Source organism: Necator americanus, chromosome II, assembly GCF_031761385.1.
Source record: "Necator americanus strain Aroian chromosome II, whole genome shotgun sequence".
NCBI classification, from domain to species: domain Eukaryota; kingdom Metazoa; phylum Nematoda; class Chromadorea; order Rhabditida; family Ancylostomatidae; genus Necator; species Necator americanus.
The window spans coordinates 22,020,951-22,040,619 of NC_087372.1; positions in this window are offsets into that span (position 1 = coordinate 22,020,951).

A 19,669-nucleotide genomic window follows, 5' to 3' on the forward strand; every position below is an offset into this window, starting at 1 on the left:
ATACTTGCTCTCTGCTGTCTTTTCGAGTAGATCCCAGGTTCTACTTTTCCAGCGCGGAATCGTGCTAGATTCATGAATTCATGTAATTGGTACGTAAAGTTGCAGGAAATATGCGGTTGTAAAAAAGACTAAAAATTTAGAACTTATAGCGAGTTTCTATTCGATCGCATGAATACTTTAGGATTACAGCGTCAAAACACCACAACGTACATACGTAATGGAACAAAAAGCAAAACACTGGTACAATAGTTAAATACAGTGTTACAATAGTTAGTTAAAGTTAAATTAGATGAGAGTTATGGATTTTTATACTTTTGAAATACCTTCCCATTGAACTTGTTATTATTATAGATTAGTAGCATTCAGCACATTCTTTCTGCTGAAATTTAGCCACCATGTATTCTTCCTTGATGTCTTTTTCAAAAAAAAAAAACCCCTTAGCTCCAAGAATTATCCATGAAGAAAGTATAAGCTTTGAAAATTATCAAATGTTGTTATGCTTGCAAGTACAGAACAAGTGGAAAGTGAAGAAGGTAGTTACTGAATTATACCATTTCTGGACCTCTTTTTTAATAATTAATTTTTTAATGTAGATATCCTTGATATTCTCCTTGTTCTTGGAAATCGCCGCCAGTTGTTAGACGAATTGTTTAGTTGTTTGTCCGAGGCCTCCGTAACTAAGCCTTTCGATGTCCTTACGAACATCACTCCTTGCCCACGGCTGACTCCTTCATGTCTTCCTTTTCCGTTCCGTCTACAGCGATTCGGCGGCAATTCTTCGCTCCCTCCTCCCGCCCTTCTTTTTCGTGTCTTACGAAAAGAGGGACGAAACATCAATACTCGGCACATTTTACACAAACTTACAATTCCGTATCAAGGAGAGCTGGAATATTCAATGATGCACTTACGTTTCCTCTTCAAATACAGCATTGGTGCAAGCATTCTTTTTTACACGCAGCATTTATGGCATTCTCACACTACTATGATTCGTGTTCCAATTAATTTTTTTTGCTCTGCTTGGTCCTTTAAGAAAGGAGTGTGCTTGAATTCTTTAAGCTGAAATGTCTTCCTATATTTCACATATATACTATCCCAAGTCCTCTCATTCTCGGCGTTATTCATCTTAGTCTGGATTACCTTGGTAAAAAATATCAGTATTTTCCTCGAGAAGAACAAACACTTAGCCACTGTCTAACCTATTCAAACTCATTTGTAAGATGAAAGCTGGGAAGGAATATTAGTCTCCGTAGTTTTCTTTCTGTTGTTAGACTCAATAATCCAAATCCTTTAGTTCTCTTCAATTTTTCCTCCTTTCAATTAATAACTCATCGCAAATTTCACTTTTTCGGAAGCACTATGCATTATAACATCTTTTGTCTAAGTTCTGCTGCTTTTTCCGAACCGAAATTGCTCGCAATTCGAGACTTTCTTCGGCACCTAATCAAAAATCATTGTGACTCATGCCCTATTCACACATTCTTGCAGACCCGCGTGCGTGCATGTAGCAAGTAGTCAATCTCGCTCCACTTCTGCTTGCCTCGTGGGAGGTTCGAGCATAAAAAAGCACCTCTCTGTGTCACATCCAAATATTCTCATATTTGCCCCTCATTAGTTTCTTGTCTTTTCTTCCGATAGAGATAATCCCCTAAGATCTCGTTTTCTTCCCTGGGCTGCCCTTTTCGCATCATGTACTCATGCTAATGTCAAATTTCTCTTATGGGTTACACTCGATGTAAAATTAATCAACATTCTCCGACTTTTATACGATCGCACGTCGCACAAATGCCTATATTTGACGTTTTAACGTAAAAGACCCTCTCTGCTCTTCCAATACTTTCTTGTGCTCTCTCCAAGATTCGTCAAGGTGTAAACAGCCGAAATTCTCCCTCTCTGATATACACGGTCTTCTAGAAAATGTTTTTTCGGGAACAGACCGTAATCGGTTGAGAGCTGTAGCGAGGCCCGGTATTGTATGTGCTCAACAATGTGTGAAGGCGTTATATGCTGCACATCATGTGCTTTTTTCATATCCCAATCAACAATCCATAGGCAGTTGCCCAAACGTTTTTGCTACTGCTCGTACAACGATGAATTGTACCCTACGTCGTACACTGCAACCGCTAAAAAACACGACAACACGTCAGTTGAGCACTTTTTAAGCTCCAACCGTTCAGGAAGAAATTTGAACATCTTAAGGAAATAAATCAGTGATCGCCTCCTAGAAATCACTAGATGGGTTCTAACATAAATCCGTCAAGCACCGGCATAAGGACCCATTTAAATAAATGAAAAAATAAAAACCTAGATATTGCTGCAATTTCGGTGGGAGACGGGTTTGGTTGCTTCTGATATTTCTACAGTTACGAAGATGTAATCCTCTTTCTAGCAATTTAAAATTATACTGTTGCTACCCTCTCGAACTGATCTAATATTTTCAGAAGTTTATCTGAAGAGAACTCGAATTCTGCTGTCATTTCATTAATAGTTGAATAACAGCAGCTATGGGAAGTAGTTAAACCGAAACTGTGACATGACGTAAAACGTTAAGCTACACCTAACGCTCTGTCGTTCTCTCTTAAAAGTGCAAACGGAGAACTGCGACCGTAGCTTCTAAAGCTAGGATTTCTACAGAGTCCTCACGGCATTTTCCGGGATCTGCGCAATGTGTGCACGTCAATTACGACTTCACTCGGCTACTTAGACTTCTTATAAGTTTTCTGGCGCTATGTCGCTTACATATCGCCTGCTATAACGAACTCATGTTTTTTACGAGAGCTTGCTCTAGTTTCCTTGGACGCTGACGGGTCGTCCAGGTTGTCAACTTCGGGCACCTGCCAGTGTTTACATCATGTTTTGCAGTTTTTTGTTTAAAACAGCTAGATGGAACCGCGGTAGTGATTGCAACCTTTTTCGTAGGTTTTTGGAGCGCGAAAAAAAAGATGGTGGTAAACGATAAAAAAGGAACGACAGCTGAGGGTTGAAACCAAAGAATAAGAGATGTTACATATCTGCTGCTTGGGAAAAATATGACACCCTACACTCCACTAATTCCGCAAAGATTGTAACTTTCTCAAATGAAAATACATTACGTTAGTAGGTGTGACACCACAAAATTGATTAAATCCACTTTTTCGAGATGATCGAGAAGACAGCGCTGTAGTGCATTCCTTGCATTAGCAGTAGAACAAATCGTATGGAAAGGGGCCACAACAATGTATGCTGGCATGAAAACATAAAGACAAACCAATTCTCAATAAAGCGCACCATTTTTATTCCTCTGCTGGAAATATTGGGGACAATCGTCATTTGGGGAAGTTATAAAAGAGAGTACATCTGAAAGTTCATTTGGCATTGTTATGACTCTTTCGAAAACAACCCCTTAAGGGCAGTGGAAAAATAGAATAATGCATTCCTGCTAATACTGTTGCACACCTGCTGAGGAGCATCTAATCCCCACATTCCCTTTGATTCCTAAGTGCGTTCCAGTGAGAAGATGAAGAGGTCATTCTGACCGTCCTGCTCAATCAGAGTTATGTAATTGAACGAGGATTTTTGGATTAACTTCTGACGACAGCAATTGTGTTATCCCAGGCTAAACAACTTTACTCTCACCTTTGTTTCTGGTTTTTTTTTTTTGAAAAAAAATCGTTGCAGTGCATAAGATGAGAAACTCAATATATTCATTTTTTGTAGGAACTAGAGCAAGGTAATTTAGTTCTTACACAAATGAAAAAGTGAAGTCCCTGTAAGTAGTAGCACTCTGAGTATTTGGAAGCGGGATGTACAGAAGGCTGCCGAATTTGCTTCGTATCAGAGAAGACGTCCAGCTAATTCAAGTCTACGCCTGTGCCGGACTGGAGATCAGTCAGTGAGAACTCTTCCATGGCCAGCCCAACCACGTACAAACGTAATGTAAGGCTCTCCAGTCCTCCTTTTTCTCGCTTTTGCGATTCGGGACGATGACAACTGATATTGGATGAACAGAGTCATGTAATACGCGCATCACTTTCCATCAAATCGTGGTTCGGATCCATACCTGGTTTCTGGTGTTCTGCTGTGTATCGCTACCGCACCACTACTCCTGGATGGCGACAAATCGCAACTGGCGCTTGATTATTACCACTGGAACAATAAACGAAACAATTTTCTTCGCTCTTGTACAACTATAGTGTTATTGCAAATTATTTCGGAAATTATTATCGATTACTTCATAAACACTTCACATTATCCACCTCTTCACTTCAGTAATCAGCTGTGCACTTCTGATTTTTTTTGTGAAAAAGGAACCTTTTTGCGGACTGAGTCGACAACGTTGAAGCAACGTTTAGTATCCATGTGAAAAAGGTAAGTGAATGAATGAAAAGGGAATTTAAAAGTTAAATCAGTTTCATAGAAAAAAGGACTTATAATGGCTTAATTTGGGAAACAGTACATACATAGATTCGGTATTCTGGCATAGAAACAGGTGCTCAACATTATTTCACTGAGCGCAGTAGTTCTATGTAGGTGTTTTCAAATGCAATACGTTCTCTCTTAAATTCCCGTTAATCCTTTCCTCCTCTGCTAAGAATGACCCAGTTTGCGTATAATCAAGTGTGGGCCTACACCTCCTGCTTTGTTTTCGCCCGGTTCTTCTTGGATCTGTACATATCTCCAGCTCTATTTGAACAACGTACATATCTCATTTGTTGAGATCAATGCGAACGCGGACGAGAGCTCCACGCTAGTCCAGCCCTCCAGCCATCCCTACAACTAATCCGCCCCTTCTTTTTTTCGGCTCCATCTCCTCTCGGAGCATTGTTCGGCTGCACTACTTATCTCATCATACCCCAGCGTTCCTTCTGGCGAACCTTTGCTGCGGACATGTTCGTGGTGTGCGCGAACAGTTCTTTCTCCTCTGCCTTTGGGAGTCCGAGAAGCGTTGGTTACAATTGATCGGATGCGCTTTCTGAAGTGTTCGTGAATTTCGCCGTGGTGCTTCCGGCATGTCTCAGATGAGGGAAGGGGAAATGCTGCCGACAAAGAGGTTAGATCAATATGAATTAGCATACATTCAAATAAGGGCCATCCACAGTGATCAATATGCGGATTCGGCACTCTAGACATAAGCGAGGATGGACACTTGCGCAATGGGAGGGCGGATCCGAAAGGACATTCGGTACACTTGTATGTTATTAAAGCAATTTGCATGAGAATCATTCGATAGCAAGCTTCCAACAAGACTTCAGATATGGGACACTTCCGACTGAGCTCATTCGTCTAGTAGATATGGTGCAACCCTCATTTACGTTCTTCCCTCTCTCCACTCGTTCCTTAGGTCAGAAAAACGGCTACCAGGAACAGATATGTGAACAAGTTGCTCATGTGCTTCCCAGTCCTGGGTCACGACTTTTCTCACGGGAAGAAGTACTCTACAAGCTCAACGTCGTTTTTTCTTGATCATTACAAATTTCTTTGAGATTAGCATGCTACATCAAATTCGACTGGTCACATCGTCAAAGAATGTCCATATAGTTTTTCCATATAACCCACAGTTTGCCTCCAGTTTTTTTTTTTTTTTTTTGAGAAAACATATCTGCTCCTTCATTCGACAAGCTGCATAGTGCCCCTTCATAACGATTTCTCCGTCAAATACCTCGAGACTGTTGTTCTCCGCGTGGGCATTCCTTCCCAATTTTTGATGCGAAACTCTTTTAACACATGTATGTTACAGAGATATTTCTGTTCTACAACAATTTGAAGTAAACTTAAAAATTCATGGGGTCATATAAATGGTATGACTAATTCTTGGAATTTAGCAAAAAAGTTCAAGAAATATTTGGGAAGAGCGATGTAGTAATGAAGGCTTGATCTAAGAGTACATAAGATTGCGCTATGTATGATGTATTGATGTATCGTCATTGATATTAATAAAAAAAATGCGAAGATTAAAGCAACGATTCAACCATAAACGTTGCGAGCACTGCGTTGCCTTACGCTGTCGGACGACCTTTCGTTGTGTGCGCGATGTTCATTAGCTCTATCAAAATTGAATAAGCTGGAAAACGAAAGTCGATGGACATAGACGGACGATAGGACGACAGGATAAGGACACTACTCGACTACAGGACTCTACGTATTTGAGACTCTGAACTCTACCAAGTGTAAGCCTATTACTCTAACAGTCGGGACTGAACCAGAACCGTTGCTACTCATTCATCACTGATATCTGTCGCTCACATACCATTTCGAAGCCTCTCCAGAGCAAAACTTTGTATAGCCTCTGTCGTGATTACCGTTTCTAGGCTTCAATTTCACCGTAGAAATTCGTGTGACTCCCGCTGCCCCACGAGCTTTTTGTTCGAACAGCCGTTGGCATGAAAATCTATGGCGAACGTCTTTGCCACGATATTGTTTTCCTTTCTTTCGAACGCCAACGTTTTTCTCGTGTTCCTCTATGGTTCGCATGTTCTATTTGCTCGTTTCAGAATTCGGCTGATGCGAGAGCGGGCCAGTCCAGGTGAGCTGTCATCGAAGGTGAGTCGTAGCCGTTTTGCGCTCATTTTCAGCTTGCTGACAACAAACGACTGCATGGCTGTCACTTTTCTGGCTGGGTTGGATTAAGTTGTGAGTTTCCACTTAGCGCTTCCTCCACTCACGTCAACTCACGCTCCGCTCCTCCACGCGCATTCCTAAGCTCTGAAAGCTCTCGTTTGCACCTGTTTTGCACGACAGATGTTTTCACGCGCGCAGTCGGGCTCACATGGAATTCACCTCCGCAGTTCTATTGTTTGCGAAACTTCTGAAACTGCCAGCTTCTGCAGTCACCCGGAATGGCAAGTTCGTGGTGCTCATCTATGCCTCACTTCCCTACACATTACTTTTCACTTTGGTTCCCGAGTGTAGCTCAAAACACTTCAATGCGCACCATCACAAACTGGTATCCTCTGCTTTTATCGAAAGTCTGATACTAAGCACAAATGTGGCAGGCACTTTCTCTCCTCTCCTGTTCTCTATTTTCCTAGGAACGCGTACGGAGAATGATTCCACGCTAATTTTGAGGCGATGAATAGTCACCTGCAGTTCTCCCTCTTTTCTCTATTTTTTGACACCAAACAAACTATGAAAAACCTGCAAACTTGCATGGCGGTGTAGGTAATTATGTATATTTAAGCATATACTTTGTGTACTTTTCACTCTCTCGTGGTTCTTCGGAGTAGTTCTTGGGACCTTAGGTCCCGAGTATGAGTACTTGCAAGCGTTGATGGCTAGGAAACACATGTTTTCAAGCATTTTCTAGCATTCTAGGGCAGCAGCTCGAGGCATCGCCAGATAGCTGCATGGCCATCGGGCCGTTGCTGCTATCCTTAGTTACTAGTGTACTAATGGAGCGACAACCAGCAGAACGTCTTTCTCCAAAACTACGGAATGATTCAGCAGTGGAACTTAGGTAACACAAGTCGTAAAAAAACCGGAACGCATACAATTTACGCAGATATTGTCGGAGCCGAGTATGTTCATCCATGTGAGCGCGACGTGCTTTTGTGTTGTTGAGGGCAGAATTGGAAAAAGCACCTGTTGGACAAGAAAGGAAACATCCTGTCCCCTTGCGGTGCACGCGTCGCGCCTACCGAGTTAAACACATTCAGCATCGACTATAATTCGTACACCTGCCCAGATAACAACATATTTCGACTTTCTCTGTTCCTGCATTCTGTAGTTCTATTTTGTTTTCGCCTTTTCTGCCTTCATTTATGGTTCGTTTATTACGAGTGCATTCGATAGATGAATAAACAGATGAAAGGCGGCAACTCACTGCTAGTTCATCATTCTGCTCAAAGCCATGCGAAAAAACATAACAAACGTACTTTTCAAGCTTCGATAGAGTTGTGAAGATTCAGCGGATTCCAATGTTTTTTTTTTAATTCTTTCATTCTTTCGTGCTGCTGAATATAAAATATGTGTTAGAGAGAATAGGAACTAAGCATTGAAGAATTATCATCGCTTTCCTCGGGGAACTCCATGTTACTTTGACAATGCGAAAACAAAGAGGGCAGAGAATGTTTAAAATGCAATTTTCTTGGATTCCTAAAAGTCTTTGAAGGCTGATCAATATAGCATATTGTGCATACATAGAAAAAAGCGCAATTTCTTCAGTGCGAATGAATAATTTCAATAAATTGGTGGTGCAGAGCAGCTTGAGACTGTTACAAGAAACTGTTCTCCGTCAGCTACGGACTGTCACAGCGACGGCAAGTCGAAATCGTATTTTGAGAAGAGATATTAAATGTTTTCTTCTCAGTTTTCTCACTTTGAATGAACATACGTAGGTGATGATTCATTACATGTTGTATGTTTCTTTCTTTGTCAGGCGGAAGAGACGTTTTTCCGCACAAACCACTCTCCGCTAACAATTTTAGGTTCCGAAGAGGCCGACCAAGCCGGAACGATAGCCAGGAATAAACATCTCGGCATTTTATTAATGTGCAGCCAAGTCAGGAAAAAGTGGTTTAGTGCATGCTTCTCGGGTAGCTGCTAAACACGTACAACGGACAGGTTAAAGACCTCCTCCCATGAACGACTGCGGCTCGGATTTATTACTGCACATTGCTCTTCGTATAGGAGCTCATGTTCTCTCTGGAGGCTTTGCGCAGGTCCTAAAGTAAAAGCCTGCGGACACTTCCCCAGAAGTTCCATAAATCTTCTCATTTTACTCGTTTGTTTCTGCTCATGACTTGGTTGATGACTCTCATTCGTTTTTATAGTCGCATGATTCCTTAGAGTTAGTCGCTCTTTCTTTTTTGCAGAGAAGGTGAATAGGGTGCCTGAGAAAAAGGTCAATGGCTGCTCGCTTTAAACTTGTGACTTCACTAGTATAGAGTAGTTAGCAGAACAACTCTTTATATTGGGTGTCCGAAGGATCGTTGGATTGGACGATTTGAAACTAAATTCATCCCGAAATGAGCGTTTACAAATTCGCCCAAATCATGCGAGTAAAGTTGTTCGCAAAGGTGAGAAGTTATCCCAACGTAAAGATAGATGAGTAGAGACTACTAGAGTTTCGGAAGAGACGAATAGTGTGTGAAAAAATGACCGAAGTAGAGTTTGTATCTACTTTGGTCATTTTTTCACACATTATTCATCTCTTCCGAAACACTGCTGCGGGTGTAGCGCAGTTGGAAAAGGTTCCGCCGCGATTGCGTGGTCCGCTTAATTAAATTGGATGAGGAAGTGTGATTTTGCCAAGATAATTTGCTTTTTGTCAATGTACACTCGAACTTTCAGTTCCTTCTTCCAAATGCTTGTCATCGCTTTAGTAGAGTAGAATTGTTAGAACTGTTATTGCTTTCTAATCACGTGGGCTTGTCTAAAGTCTTCGGATTGTATTGTTAACGATAAAGATGCTCCCGAAAATTTTCATCTCTCGTAGCTCCTTTTTCGAGCCCACTTTTCTGATCCCATGTTTTGCTGCTCTTCATGTGTGTTCTTTACTCTTACCGATCGCTCCTAGACTCCGTTGAAACTTCCTCGCATCGTTGCAGTTGTTCATTCCGAGCTCATCTCTGCTCTTCATTCTTGATTAACCTACAAGCACTAATTGAATGAGCTGCTGCGGCTGTTATGGAGTGATGTGAGGCGTTAAATTCACTCGGTAGCCGTTGGCTCGGTGCAGGTGCTCGGGCCAGGCAACCCGAGACCAGGTAAATTATTCAGACGCAGCAACAAATTGCCTGTGTCGATTTCCTGATACAACAGGGCAGCACTTGACGGCCCAGCGTCACTCGTTTCCTATTTCCTGTACGCGGCACTCTTATTTTATAAATATAAGCACAGAAGCAGCATAGCGCCCCTTCCTAGAGGAAGGCGGTCAGTTGTTTTTGTTCCTTGTTGGAAACGGGAGTTGCAAAGTTATCTTTTCTTCTTCCTCTGAGGGAAAAGACGGAAATTGTTTCCTCGCTTTGAAAACTGAGATGTGCCTGTTTCTTCTTCTTATAAGATTTTTTGAGCACCTTTATCACTGCTCATCTAAAAATGCTTCAGACGTTGTCTATCTCTGTTGCTCGGCATGTTTTAAGCCGGTTTCTCTGGCTCAAACATAGAGCAAAGTGGAATATCACGCAGTGACAGGATTTGACATTTACAATAAATTATCTTAATGTCTACCTCGGAAAAAAGTGATATTTGTAGAAGTCCTTGGAGCCTCTATTGTTGCTGTTGCGTCGAATCTGAAAAGAATTCCAGCTTTCTTTCTCCTCTAAGCACTAAATGCCTTTGGAACTCCGGTAATCTAAGCCTCCAGAAGTCAAGAATCTTATTTAGTTGGACGAAGTTCTTATTGCACAAACCATATGTATCGCAGCAGTGATGAACTGTTTTTACAACAATCTCCAGCAATCTGTTTTCTCACTGATACGGAAGCTCCGGATTTTCTTATGAGAATTCGAGCGAAATATGTTTTTCAGACGAGAAGAAGAACCTTTTGTGTTCCTAAAATAGGTTGTACATATGAAACGTCGGCGTCGTCGCTACTTGTACAGAGTTCATCAAAGCATTGAGAACGAGAACGAGATTCTAGAGGTACACATGCATGTTCCTCTCATTATAACAGATTAAAAAACCCGATGCGGAACCGGACCAAACCTTTGTTGTGAAAGTTTTTAGAAAGTTGGAATGCACTTTTTGTTCAGTTCTGTGGCAGGCGCCGACAATGTCTGACGAGTAGGAATCACCATTTAAACTGCCTTCCATCTTCTTGACGTATTGCCTTTGCTGCTCTTCGCTTTTCCATCTGCAGAACGCACTTTCTTAATGGCACTGAAGTCAAGCTGTTTGTCAACTTAACTCGTCAATCCAAAAGAACTTCTAACTTCAAAATACTCAGTTAGTACTTGCTTTTCTCGTGTCTATTCTCTTTTCTTCCATAACTGATTCCATGTGATGTATAGGTAATTCATGTGAAATGCTCTTATTTCACAGTTTGGGTCATGGCCACGCCAGGAATTGTCAAAAACTAAAAATCACCGAAGAGAATAACGCTCATAGAGCGAATTTTTGGAGGTGTCGAGGCACCTCTAAAAACTCGCTCTATGGGTGTTATTCTCCTCGGTGATGTTGCTGGAGTCGCTCCATGTTCTCACGAGGGAATGCAATTAGCTATTCTCTAATCCGTCACTATGAATAATGCAGATTGAACTGAGAGCGGCAATGATGATAGTCCTGCACTGACCTCATCTGCCCGCAGTCTTCTTCCTGTTTTTGTTCTACCTTTCATGTATAGATACACACAATTTACTATACCGTCACCAATGTCGAATCGTTTTTACGAGCGGCAGATGTCGTGTGCGGCTCATACGGTGGTGGTTTCCAGTCCTTTTTCGTCTTGGGAGTTCTGACACGTTTCAGGAACTACTGCTTATGATCCAGTAAAATACTTGTCTAAACACCAGCGAAATACCGCAACGGTGGGCAGGTCCAGCTTCTAATGTGAAAGGCGTTACACTGAAATAATGCCTATTTCGTTAAACTGACCAGTTAGATCGAACCACAACGTAGCCGAAATGATTTCATTACGTATTGTGTGACACAATTGTGAGCAATCGCCGACCATTGTTTACGCGCAGCCTCACGCAACGCTTTGCATTTTAACAAATTTCATTCCTTTCCGGTCGACCTCCAAAACACCTCATTCGCACCCCTCAATCCGTTTTCCTTTACTCACTTCTTCTTTGATCAGTCTTTCTTGTTGGGATTTAGAAACCTCGTTGTTTAGCTGCTTAATCAGTTTTTAAACGAACATTACTTGATCTTTTATAAGAAATTGTGTTTTTTGATGTGAAAATACTCGTGTCTTATGTCGATATAAAATGTCTACATACGCTTAAATGAAAAATGAAACCACGAATCGTAGGCTTACTTCTGTACTTTTCTGAGAACTGAAATAAGATAGTTGAAGCGCATTTTTGTAAGATTTCATTCATCGCACTAAATTTCCAAGAGATGAAAGACAAATTTTTGCAGATCGACAAGAAATAGTGCATGTTAGAGCTTTTTCAAAACAAGATCTAAACAACTACTTTGCCGATTTTTCGAGTGATGTGCCAAATGAGGCCGCTGAGGTCAATTAGCTGACCAAAACATGAAGAACCACGCCAATACCATCAACACCCCTCTCTGTAATATAAATCATTATCGCATTCGTAGCGGCAAGGAAATATTTGCATCGGAAATCGAGAATCTCATGATGCCAGAGGAGCTGCAAAGTCCCAACAGGAAGTCGCTTCCTTGGACATTTTGCTCCTACGTTCCGAACAGCAAACAACGAAAGTGAAAGACGAACTACAACGCATTGCGCTTTTACGGCAGCAGCGTTATTCAGGGAGTAAATTGAACAAAGTTCGAGTCAATCTGCCGTAGTGGGTCAACACTTTGCACTGGTAGCCGTCTACTTTAAAGGCAGCATACCACGAATCTGGCGTATTGAGGAAATCTGGGGGAATGCTGGGGATGGGGTTGTAGACAGCGGGATCCCGGCTGATTCCGCCCATCTCTCACTAATCTTCCTAAAAGGACTGTGTGCAAAACCCAGTTTTTCAAAACGATTTCAGTTGCAGCGCGCCTCCGTTGTGCACGCGTCGCATCCGAGTGGGAGCGATCGAAGACTAATGAGGTCTCCTCACTAGCCTCTCCAAGTAAAACCAAAGAATGGGGTGCTGAGGGGACCGGATCGGAACCTGTACATAGAGGCGTGTTTTAACATACCTTGTAGGAACCTAAGCAGTTCTCACACCGTTTTTTACGACGATCAGAGTGTCACCTGGGACCCGCAATTTATGACTCCATCTCTAGTTTTTGCTGCGGATTCCCCCACCACCTCAGATTCGTGGTATGATGCCTTTAAGTCAGTTGATGACTTACCTATATCTGAGAGTATGTGATGCAAAAATTGTTTTCATCTTATGATATCCGGTAGATACCCTACGCAACCAAAAGCTATCATCCTGCGCATCTTCCCTGCAGTAGATGTGCCTCAAGCATTCTCTTATTATCAGTACTACGTGATGTTCAAAAACCACATGTCGTAGCTTCCAGCCATTTTTAACAAAGTTTCTCCCCCATTAAAATGGATGGCTAAAATCTTTCCCTTCTCTTCTACTTTTTCTCCGAATAGTACTTTTATAATCTCGGTGACAGTAATGTGCAAACCAGTGCGCAGCAACAGGTTGACTGCAGATGACTAGCTTCCACCAGTGAGGCAGAGAGGTCACTTGAAGGCTCAATTGGGCAGAACAAGCGCCGACCAAGAAATAAAGAATTTCATTCCTCGCCAACTGACGCTGCGTAGATGGAATCGTTGAGCCTCCGCCAGTGAACTCCACGTTTGGATTCTCTATCGAATTAATTCATCCTTCATCTGAGAAATGACTGTTTTATCAATCTGTTCGGATGTAAATTAGAACATTGGGGCATAAGATCAAGCAGTATCCCCCATCACGAAGATCGCCAACTGTCTACATTTTTGTTCTCCACGAGACTGTTTGCATCTGATCAGTGCGAAACGGTTTAAAACATTGAAGAACAAAATCTCAAAGAGGATGTCACGTGTTGTCGCGTAGATCTTACAGTGTAAAGCGTTACGCATACGTTTCCTAACTCTGACTCACTGGTGATATGTTGGAAGAGTATACAGATATAGATATAGATATATAGATCTCACTTGTGATCGTTATACTCTGAAGCTCTATTGAGAAACAACATCTCTTATGTGCACGAACTGCATTCCGACCTTATGCTACATTTTGCTTTGATTGTCGCAAGATGAGATAGGATCTTGCTTCATCGTAATTTGTTTCTTCTTCTGCTTAACCAGGAGAATTCGCTTTGCCTGACTGGTGGACGCAAACGTGATGAAAAGCAACAAGACCTGTACTTTTACAACATTTGCTGAGGTCAGGATGAAAACTCATTTGAAAGATGGTTGTAGTTTTATGAAAAGTTCCGTATACATCAATAATCTAAGTGTGGGCGGTGTTTGCTGTCCCAAAGGACGGTGTGTGGTCCTCGGCACTCTCGTTTTTGACAAATCATGGCTATCCATCTCTGTTCTTCCGACGCCACATAGGGGAGAGAGCATTTCGCTAAGGTTGTTCGATTCAAAATGTCCGCCTCTCACCTGCGTCGACTTGCTCCAGGCGATAATTATCAAGACTGCACTGACTAGCTGCGAACGTTCACATTCTGAGAGGCTTCTGTTGCTCACACTCACGTTGAAATCGACGTAATGGATTTCTCGTTGGCTAGGATGCACAGTTAAATGTATACTTAGCATTCTGATCGCAATCAACTCAAAACTTCCCGCAAACGTTAGGAGTGAAGCAGTTTCCGATGACTGCGCTTCGAGGCTTCCCTCCGGCAATCTTGTTTTCTCACTTTTTACATAATCGTTTGCGAAGCTGCGCTTCTAATCACTGTTCCATAGTTGCAGTTTCTAGTGAGCGTCATTCTGATACTGTGGGTTCCCTCCCCCTTTGCCTTCCTGCTTCTAAAGAACTTTTTCGAAGCGCAGTTTAATATTTTGTCCGATAGCAACAAAGGCACAACAGTAAAATGGATCCAGTACAGCGGCGTACATCAGGCGATCTGTGCTATCTCTCCCGCCATATTATGACCAAACTGATAACGTTGGCCATACTGACCCATCCTCGGGCTTTGTGAGTATCATCTCCATCCTGCGGAAGGTCCCTACACCACCAGTCAAAGATAGGGTCTCTGGGACGCATTTACCACTTCGTATGCTTTGTATCGTATTACCTCCACTCACCGACCAGAATTCCTTTGAGGGCACCTGACTTGTAGGAAATTCCACAATGGTAGTCTACACCATGTGCTTTGACCATCTAGGAGTTGACATAATTTGTTCATTCACCATTCGTTTCTCAGAAAAGTTCAAAATAATTCCTCAAAAGGTCATGCTAAGACGCCTCAAGATTTACTAGAGAGGGCATAACTTTCTACTCCGTTAAGGCTATTTTTTGGGAAACAAATTCTTATTATTTGAATAATAATGTGTGTAGTTTGTTGTTTCACCACTGAAGCCCGACAAAATATAGAAAGTGAAAGGTGATTTGGAAATCATTCTAGCTTACCTTTTTGTGGCATTTGCAGTGAAACACTGCATAACTTCTGCCACAGTTGACGTTTCAGAGTTTGTTGTGCATAAACTGAATTCCTGCACGCTTCCCTGCGGCTGCACTCGGCGGTGCTGCCGATGGAACTGCGTCTCGAAACTCACTACGAGCAGCTCGACGTCTTTTGCCGTCGTCTGGCTTCCTGTGCGAACGTCGCCTCTCTTAATGCTGCGTATCCGGCTAACCTCGTTTATTATTAGGCAGCTCGACTGCCCCCTACGGACCGCAGTCAGTAATGGGCAAACTTTGTCGTATCCGTCCTCCAGAAACGCAATCTTTCCATTATTCTTTGATTACGTTACATTACTAATTCGAGTTATGCGTATAAAGTGGACTTCCCTACTTTAGATTTCCTATTTTCGTTAAGGGACGCACCGTGTTTACAACTCTGACTCGTAACATCACTTCACAGTTCTGGGGCACCTTCAAGCTAGATTTTCTGGATACAGACACGCCTCTGCTCTTTCGCGACATTGTCATGCTTCGCGTAAACATCTTGTTCCGATCCGATTAGAAGCCTCGTATCTTGACTGATTCTATTGCCCTTTCACTAGTCAGGAAGTGCGTACGGGCGAAGCAGTAGGAACGCTTCCTTCTGGCACAGAAACTTCGAGCAAAATCCAAGAAGCAAGAAGAGTAACTGGGAGATGTGACGAGTTATTGGCTACAACGTCGCCTCATTTCCTTACTGGGTGCGCAAATGAAGAGCATGAATTCACGAGCCAGTATCACGAGTTGCATGTTCTTTGTGGTTATACTGACGAGTGTGATTCCTCCTTGCCACTTCTTCACTACTGACACTAACTTCATTTCCCCTGCCGCCTTTCCTTTACTTTCCCTTTTTGCGTCCTCGGAAGCACGAAGTTTCAACCTGGTTCTGCGATGTACTTCTAGTAAAATGAGTACGGATTTCTGCTTTCCGACCCCTTCCAGAAAGTCCTTTTCACATCCTTGCACTTCGAGAGGGTTATGAAACGTGATAGTCCTCATCTCCTGTCATATATCAATACATAAGTTCTTGTATTAATATAAATTGACTCAGTGTTGAAACACAGAAAGGTTGTGGATACTGCATTCAACATCACGAGCTCAGAATATGTCCTGGAGTTCTCTCTGTCGCATGTCTGCATCAACCCGACGATAAGTGCCGGAGCGCACGTGAACTCCGATAGCCGCAGGCGATACGAGTACTACCATTCCCTTCATTTTGCACGCGTCCAGAACGAAGCGAGCGATTATGACTAGTCGATGATGATGTGCATGAAGGGATTTCTCTGGATGCCGTCTGTGTAAATCCTATTTCCAGCCCCCTCAAATGCGCTGGAGCTCCCCACAGGCTGTCGTGCCTATCTTGGAATAATGCAGCTGGCTTTTCTGATATTTCATTAAACCCATCTGCTGTTTAGAGATTGGTGAAATTTTGATTTATGCTCGTTGATGTGCATCGAACGCAGCGCGCTTCGTTCCATCAATCGTGTCCCTTCACGGAGGGGACCGGGGTTTCGCTTTAGCTGTTACCCTTGCGTATAACAACGTTGATAATGCATCGATTCCAAGATTCGTTTGCCTCGCGATCTCTAAACGTTTCCGATTTAACGCTTCACTGCTTTCTAGTTTCTCTACCTTATGGATCTATTCGCTATTGGATGAAGTACTTATGAAGTGGCTCAGTCTGACGCAAATACGAAGAAGTCATGTTTTTACGTAATACTAATGGGAACTTGTCTAGCAAGAGTACTTTCGACATTGCTTCTGCACCAGATATCTAGGGACGAGAGTGGTTGCTTTTCTTTCTCAATTCTTAACAGTCATTTGTGCCGTATGGTGTAGCATATCAACTTTTTTCGTGGAGATCTCTATCACAGATTTGTATTAAGAACTAAGCTGAGCTTCATGTTCTAATGCTTCTTTCGATTTCCATTTGTTCTAAAATAATACCGCAGCTACCGGAATGCAGCACTATTAGCAGATGAAGATGCATTTGATAAATACTGGGATGTCATACATTCCCCCAAAAAAGGCGCGCAAGATCTCACGCCATCCTCACGCAAGGTAGCGCTTCCTCTTTGTTATTCAACCTTTATATGGTGGTTCAAAAGACAGTCTTAAAGAAAGACGATGAAGTCGTTGTTCGCTTTCACGCCACAGACGACAAAAAGTAATGTCACATTGTAAGAAACAATTTGGTGTGTCTGTTGCGAAACTAAGGTTACAAGTGTGGAAGACAGTCCACATCCTTGCACTTTATGCTTTACTGCTATAAATTCCTGACTATATTTTTAGCACAATAGGTTTTTCCTTCCTGGTAACTGAGTGCTGCTCTTTTCTTAGTGTTTCTCTTCTTCGTCTATAATTCGCTAGTCATTTACCTCCTGCATACGTATGAGCACTTACTTTGAGTAAAAATTAAGCTTGTTATTGTGCTCAACCAATCTACTATCACATGTTAGTCACATTACCCTGCTGTATCAATTCCTCGTCTAACTTTTTAGGGAAAATTTGTTCCCAGACTTGATGGTAGGAAGCACTTCTCAAGAACATAAGAAGCAAAGCTTGAGACTCCTCAAGTCATTAAATTGTCTCCGCCGTAATCTGCAACTCTCTTCTAATATGTATAACATGTAGCGATCCCGTATGCAGTTATTCTCCACCTCAACATCTTATAGTAATTAATCAATCGGTATAATGTTGGATGTCGGTGCTTAGTTCTGCTGCGACAAGTCACTTCATTGGCTGTTTCGAGTACTTCAACAGCGGTTATCACGCGTCTTAATCTTTTCCCTGATAGCTGCTATCCTCCAGAGATTCTTCCATCCTACGCTGGCTCGTTTTAACTTGCTAAGTACATTCGTTCTTCTTTTTTTCAAATTTCTTGTGTCGGATGGAGACGAAACATTCATGGTTTCCACGGCTGGTTCTGAGCCGTGGAGCAACGGCCCGCCTCTCTCATTTGATCGTCACTTTGTAGCCATTCTTTGCACCTATTACATGATGAAATTATCCTAACCTTCAGCTATTTAAGATAGTCTACGCTTTTCCATCTTCTTTTCCGCTTCGTTTTAGGCTTCCAGTAAAATTCAGCACGATCGCCACTGAGAGGGCTTCGACAGAATCCGACATTTTCCCCTGTGACTTTCCTGGAAGGCAGCTGATTCATTTTTCCATTTTTCGTGAAGCCTTCAAGCATTCGCATTTTTCTGCTCACGTTCTAACCACCTTGCACCTTCATTATTTCCGTTCACTGCCAAACCGCTGCGTGATTTCGAAACAACGTCCCAACGCTGGCTCATTCGTTTTGTACTTACAGATGACGTTATTCAGCTGAAATCAGGTGTTTACGAAAACAGCTAAGTTATTTTAGTAGCACATAAGCATACTAATCCTTTCGCCGGCAGGGATTGGAGAAGTTAGAGAAGCCGTGTTCCCATATTTTCTGTTTAAATTCTATTTGCAATCGGCGGATATTCTCCTTGGCGCTTTGTGGCACTTCCAACGGTTATCGATCTCAGACCTCATTAGAACACTTTTTACCGCATACCAGGAGATACATTTAGTTTCCGCCCTGCTAATTCAAGAAAAACTAAAGAATGCCACCACGTTATTCTTTTTTATCTGTATACACGTATTTTTGGGGATTTCAAATCAACCATTACACTAAAACGATGCATACAAAAGTGCAAAAGGAAACAATAATCACTTTCTAGAACCTTAACGTCCATGTGTGCTTGATTTTTGAGTTGGTTGCGTTTCTTCTGTGCTTTTTTTAAGTTCTGTCTCTCCATTCGCTTTTTAAAGCACAAGAAGTCATGAGCTAAAGATCCGAGCCTTGATTGTGCTTCGAAGAATACTTGCTACTTCTGTTTTGCGAATCGCATTCATAGTCCCATCGGCTTCTCTACCTTCTACCGGTAAACTGTGGTTGGAGTTGCTATTCTTAGGCTCTTAGTTTGAAGTTCCTGGAGCTAAGCCGAATTGTCAAATATTCAAGCATCTGTCAAATGTCTACACCTGTTTCTCACATGCGATTCCTTTCTATGAATTTTCCGGCAGCTTGCATAAACAAGTGCTCCTCGGAGAACTGATCCTCCCCAAAATTCAACAAGGATGTGTGATTTCTTCCGATTTCCAGTATCTAGTTAATTGCTCTTACTGACATTTCCCTCTTGTAAGTACGTTCGAGCAGGTACGGTGCAGCGGTAAAAAGTTATCACTAAGATTACGCTTCTGATTCCTCGACCAACCAAGCATTTTATACCACCGCCTTTGGCGCCAGGCGTCGCTCGCTCCAGGATTTCAATGGAGAGGTCTCTGCTATCGTTGTTTTTGTAAAATTTGCTAACTGCTTTGTACGTAGAGTTCCAGCTCAGTTTACTCTGACCATATCCGCTTGTACTTCCTAAATAGCATCGCCTAAGAGTTCATTGCACTGCGGCACGCGACTGCCTAGGAGGTCACGGTGTTCTCTCTGCTGCTGTGATTCCGCTACGTTGTAGGCAAAAATTTCT